Source organism: Ursus maritimus, unplaced genomic scaffold (genome assembly GCF_017311325.1).
Source record: "Ursus maritimus isolate PB19 unplaced genomic scaffold, ASM1731132v1 scaffold_25, whole genome shotgun sequence".
Classification (NCBI taxonomy): Eukaryota; Metazoa; Chordata; class Mammalia; order Carnivora; family Ursidae; genus Ursus; species Ursus maritimus.
The window spans coordinates 37,121,968-37,128,122 of NW_024425008.1; the positions used below are offsets into that span (position 1 = coordinate 37,121,968).

The 6,155-nt window shown below is 50.4% G+C and overlaps 1 long non-coding RNA gene across 1 annotated transcript; it reads left to right on the forward strand.

The window, feature by feature from the left end:
* Positions 1-1,228: 1,228 nt before the first annotated feature.
* LOC103672490 lies at positions 1,229-5,045 on the forward strand. Its single transcript, XR_571187.1, has 4 exons — positions 1,229-1,473; positions 1,812-1,906; positions 3,229-3,281; positions 4,615-5,045. It is a non-coding gene; the product is annotated as an uncharacterized LOC103672490 (long non-coding RNA).
* Positions 5,046-6,155: the final 1,110 nt, after the last annotated feature.

A 6,155-nucleotide genomic window follows, 5' to 3' on the forward strand; every position in this document is an offset into this window, starting at 1 on the left:
AAGTTCTAATGAGAGCGTGAGTGGGTGCAGCAAAAGTCTCTCCCCTTTCCCAGCTGTGGAGGCTTTTTCCGCGGTTTCAGTTGTAGGTTGAAAAGAATGACCCTCCCTTTCCTAGTACTTTAGTCCTAAAGTCTTTTCAACAAAGCCTCAAAAGCCCCAGGCATCTAGCTCCCAGCTAACCTACTGCTCCAGGGTCTCACCCTTGCCTTCCTGCCTAGAATGGTTCCTACCGCTCCACCCAACTGGCCTCCGGGGCTGAGCCTCCCCCCAGCAGCCAAGAAGACAGCGGTGAAGGCTCTCAGCTGAGTCCCTTTCCAGGAACTGTCTTTAGTTCCTGGTACCTTTACACCTGGTCTAAAGTCACATGGCCTCTTGTACCCAAAAACAGGTCCACACGGGATATAATGACCCAGTCCCTTCCCTGGGGGCAGGGCAACTCCAAAGGGCCGTCCTAGCCCCAGAGCTTCCTATGGGATTAGCTGAGTCTCAGTGGCAACTACACTGCTCTTAGTATTTAATCCTTCCTCTACGTAGTCCTGTTTCCTCTACCCCCTTACCCCCTACTCCCCTACCCCCATCCCCATTCAACTCCGAGGAGGTATGATCCTGAGGGCCCTCTGCAATAAACATCCTCCATACCATTTCTATCACAGAAAGTTTCCCTGGGAACCCAAACTAAGACCCAGACCAGCCCAAGGACCCCATCCTCTTATCAATAGTTACGTAGCCCTGTTTTCAAGCAAGAAACTACTTTAGCTACAAAGAGCCTGCAGGTAATAAATATGCATTTCAGAAAAGCTTTCTGAAGAAAGAGAAAGTTTGCAGGGATGACCTTGCAAGGAACAAAATATGATAGAAGCCAGTCAAATCACCTCCTATCCACGCATGAGCACCCAAGCTCTTAGGAGACCACGGGAAGCAGCACAGGCCCAGAAGTGTGTGTGTGTGCGCACGCTCGCGTGCGTGTAAAAGGCAAGGAGCTCCACCTTTCCTGGAAAGGACAGGGGGAAGAGAGCCTCGGGGAACCGAGGACAGGCCAAGAACAAATTAATCCAGCTCTGAGAGGAAATGCGATGTACAGATGGAGCGTTAGCGAGGATTCCAGAGCCCTGGGATCCAGTCACGGCTCTGCCAATTCTAGCAGCGGGCAAGGGCCTCCATTTCTTTATCTGTGAAATGGGAATAACAATGACTGCCTGATTTCCCTCCCAGAATTCTCACAACCCTTCAGGGAGATAATGCATGCCAAACGTCATGGAGAAGCCCCTCTGCCTGTGACCTGACCTTGACCCCCACACTCCCTTACTGTCAGCATTTGAAGCGGGAACCCAGTGCTTTCCAAAGTGCTTTGGCATTAATAGTTCTGTGATTTATTGAGCACTTAGGAGTTACCCTCTCTGCCAAAGACTTCCGTGACAAGCAGAAAGCAACGTGCCAGCGCTTGACTCACGTTCTCGCTGACAACCCCGGGAGGTGAGTGTTTCCTCTGTTTTTCAGGGGAGGAACACCAGGATCGGAAAGTTGATCCACTTTCCCAGAATTACACATCTCGTAAGAGCGGGACTTACGGGTTGAACCAGCTCTGCCTGGTACCAGAGCTCTTAACCACCGGGCAAAACTGAAAACAAAACAAAACAAAAAACACCAACAATGCAGACGACTACTCATACCCCCCCTTAAGCACATCATTTTAGGAGAGAACGTCTGAGTAGCTAACGGAGTTGGCTTCTCTCTAGGCTTGAAGAAGGGGTTAAAAATGCAGGGTCCCGTCCAAAGCACACTAGTAACTTTTCCCTTTTGTTGCATTCCAGGCACACATGTACTTCCCGCCTGCTCCAGGGGCCGGGACATCCTTGCCGAGGCTGCGGCTTATGACCTATCATCACCTTCAACATCAGCCTGGAAAGTAAGAAAAATATTATGTGAGAGGTTTTTCTCTCTTAAAGCCAGTCTTAGGGAACGAGCCATTTTCAGAGGGAAAGCAAGATCGTTGAAGGCCAATACACAGCGGGTTTATTTTAGCCCTATGTGATGCAATAATAATAATAATAATATATTTTAAAAAGTGTTGCTTAAGAAAAGGCTGGAGAGAATTGGGAGTCAGCTGGCTTGGGTTTAAGACCTGGTATGCAGCAAAACAGCCAGATATAGTTCTTTGGGGGAAAAGAAATCTAAAAAGTAAAGAAAAGAAAAAAAACCGTCCCCAAGTTTGGGAAAGGGCAATAAAGCATAAGGTGTGTGGTGCTGTGCCAAAAGCGAAAGAATATTTCACTGAAACCGCAATCCCAGTCATATGCTATTACTTACGCTATGTTTGACAATGACTGGCACGGGGCATGAAGCAATAATGTCTGCTGGATTTGGCATCGCTCTATGTTAACAGGAAACCGTGTTCTTTTGATTCCTGCTGAAGGCCATCCATGACAGGGCAGGGAGTATACAAGACTATTGTCCAATTTCCATTTTTCCCAGTGCCTCTTGCTTCTGGCAGGGGAAGCTGGCAGCCTTCATTCAACATGATCGGGCCCCAGCCTGGCAATAATGCATGCGAGGCTGGTTGTAAATGTTGCATTTAGCAGGTTGGCTAGGGAAGGAGGGAATCGGTGACGTGCGGAAGCGCACACACGGACAGACGACCGCAGATGAAGCACCATTTGTCCCGGAGCAAAGGCGCAGCCTCATTCATTCCCTGCCACCGGCAGCAAGGGCCCTGCCACCACGTAACCGAAGATCTGCCTCCCACTGAGCCCTGACAACGTTTCAAAGGGCTAGACGGGTGCAAGAGACAAGAATGGGAATAGGTGGGGTTTGGCTGAGGGGAGGGTCTCCTTCCTCCATGGTTTCTAAGCCAAATCGTCTTGCTGGAAGTCCCTGAAAACTCAGTAGAGGGTAGAACGGTTGGGCCTGAGCCTGAGACAACCTGCATTGATTAGACCAGGTCACGTGCCACGTCCACGTGCGTGGCTGGTGTTCTCAGTGACACCACGGACAGAGTTTGGTATTTGATAGAGAGCAGGCGTGTTTTTTCACTGAGTTGACTTCAGGATGGAATGGTGAGCAGTTTTTGCTTTGGCTGTTATTTTAATATCACATCTGTCATAAAGTAATTCTTTTTAAAATGATAAAGGAAGACAATTCATGTGAATAGTGGGCTGGGGCTGGACCCTGGTAAGGCCATAGCCAGCTGCCAGGCCATCTCCGTGCTCAGCAGGCTCTGTTCCTCCCCAGCCTCCTGGCCGCCAGCTAGCGTGGAGGTTCTCTCCTCTTGAACCAGAGACGTGGTAAGCTCCAGAGACTCATCCCGAATGTCTTGTGACCATCCTCACTGATCTGACCCCTCTGCACATTACACACTCCATCTCCTCTTTAAAGCAAAGTAACAACAACAACAACAACAACCACTCATTTGTTTATTTCCAGGTAAGGAATTGCAGGCCACGCAATAGTATGGTGGGTAAATTATAGGAATTTACTTTCACAGAGTCTGCAGAGCGTGGCTTAACTCATACCTTCAGATTGCCTCCAGCTAAGAGATCCTTCCCAGCCTCTGATCTGTGAAACCCAAATCCTTTTTGTCACAGCTATAAGTCACCTCCCCACTCCCATGACACACACTCGTGCACACACACGTGTGCACACACACCCACGCACGCAGAGCTCTAGGTCAAAACCATACTCGGCAACCACCAAAGCTCTGATTCCGTCACCCCCTTGGTTGGCCTTGGTGGATGATCTGGGGACAGGGCGGGGTGGCCAGGGCCAGGTGAACAAAAGGAGGACTCAGAACGAGTAGCTGAGACTGCTCCCACAGGGTGAAGCTTCTTGGCAATTTACAGGAGCAGGAGGGAGAACCGAGCTGAGCCCCCTCCCGGCCCCTCCCTGCCTCCTGTGGCCTGGTGGGAAACAGGCAGAACTTCGAGAACCAGAACCGAGCTGCATGGAGGACAGTAATTAAGAAAGGAGGGGCTGGGGAGAGGTTGGTGGGGTTGCATCTTGTTTCTTCTGGAGATTGAAAGGAAGTGCTGGCTGGTTGGGCTCTCTGTTAGCATTGCTCCCTCACACTGTCTCCTCCCACCGGGCCTCAGTCAGCCATTAGCCAAAACCTTTGCACTGCCATCTCCCTCCCTCCATGTTTCTTCTTTTTTCCCTTCCTTCCGCCTTTCCTCTCTCTCTCTCCTTATTGCGATATTTTGATCCTGTCTTTAATAAAGACTTCGCTGCAAGGCTGCCTGTCTGGATGGATTGGTGTGCAGTGGTTGCTAGAGGTCAGTTGGGAGGAGGGGACCCTGAAGCGTGGGCCAGAAGGCAGGGTCAAGGGAGCAGCCAGATGGCCAGGGGATGTCAGGGCGGGGGTGTCCGTGAGTTCAGACCTGGGTTGAGAGAACACAGGGCACCAGTGAGGCAGAGGTGCCCTCGCTCTCAGCAGGAGGGCAGCCAGGCAGCAGTCCAATACTTCCTCCAGGTCCTCCAGGCCCAGCCTCCCTTGGCCAGGGTCACTCAAGCCTGGGAAGTTTCTCCATCCTTCACTCTTTGGCTTCTTGAAGATTCTGTGGCATGCTGGGATCCTGCCCAGTTTATGTCAGTCTTCTCAGATACCCACCTTCTTCCTAACAGGTCTCTGCTGGGGACCCTTCCCACGGTCCAGAGGACTGCCCGCCTCTCCAGAGCCAACTAGCGGCAAGTCCAGATCGGAACCCGGATCTTTGAATCCTGGCCCTTGGTTCTCTCTGCCCCTCCATGTCACTACGCTTTACTCCCCAAATTACCGCCTACGGGCCGCAGATGGTCCTTTTGTAGGAAACAACCTCAGACTCGCTAATCTAAGTCAAGCAGAAGTGAAGCTAATCTGGTGAGAAGTGTTTTCTGTTTGGTTTGGTGTGGTCTTTCTGTTGGTGGTTTGGAATCCTACTGGACTTCGGATATTGTTTTTCCTGTCCCCGATACACTTTTAGACTCCATGATTTAACTGCGATCAACATTTACGTTAAGAGAGCTCTTAACCAGGGCACCTAGGTGGTTCAGTCGGTTAAGCCTCCAACTCTTGATTTTGGCTCAGGTCATGGTCTCAGGGTTGTGGGATCCAGCCCGCATCAGGCTCTGCACTCAGCAAGGAGTCAGCTTGAGATTCTCTCCCTCTCCTCCTGCCCCTCTCCCAGCACTCATGCTCTCTCACCTATTTTAGAGAGAGAAAGAGAGCTCTTAACCTCTGATGAGGCTTCAGACACACATAACGGGAAGGAGAGGGTTCAAGGCCATCAAGGTCCCTTTGTTTCCACCTTTCTGCAATCAGCCCCACGGCCCTGCCATTCTTCCAGGAGATGGGAGTCCCAGGTATGGGGCAGGGCAGCTGCGAGAGCCAGGACTCAAGAAAAACCTTTGAACCTTTGAAGCACAGCACCCCTGACAGGTCCATTCAAGTCTCCGCCCCTTGAGTTCAGCAAAGTGCACACGTTTGCGGATCCTGGAGCTAGAAGTTCAGAACATATTTCTGTTAATTAGTTAAAGGGCTGGACTCAAAGATGCCGTTTGATTCACTATTTCACCGTTGTCTTGCTCCTCCACTGAGATCAATATCTCTGGTACCTAGAACAGAGCCTGGAACATGGAGCATTCTCAGCAAATACTTGTGAAATAAAGGAAAGAATGATAGTTCCATCTCTTAACATCCTAAATTTCTGTAATGACAATAAGAAGCCAAAGGTCAGAGTCCAGCTGGGCTGCCCCCACCCCTTCATCACCCCAGAGAGAGACCCCAGTTCTCCCTGTTCCACTGAAAGGATTCCTTCCTCCTCAGTGTCCTTCCTTTTGCCTTGTTTTTCTTTCCATTTTGCATGTCTTTACCTCTCCTCCTAAGAACACCAGTGACCCTGTTCCCTCTGCTGTTTCCAAACCACCGTCCATGCCATTTTCCCTTCAGTTTGCCTCTGGTGAAAAAAAAGTTCCTCCCAGAAATGTGACTCAGAGGTAATCAACGTCAATGTCATCCAAGGCCATGGGGAATTTCTTAGCCATGAGTCACATCCCCTGTGCTGAGAACCTGGGTTTTAGTCAAGGCAGAAAGTTTCAACACCAACCTCTAGAGACAGCCCCTTTCCTCTCCAGCCCCATGCCCACTGACTGCAGAAATTTCTCCTTGACATTCTTTCTGTTGCTCC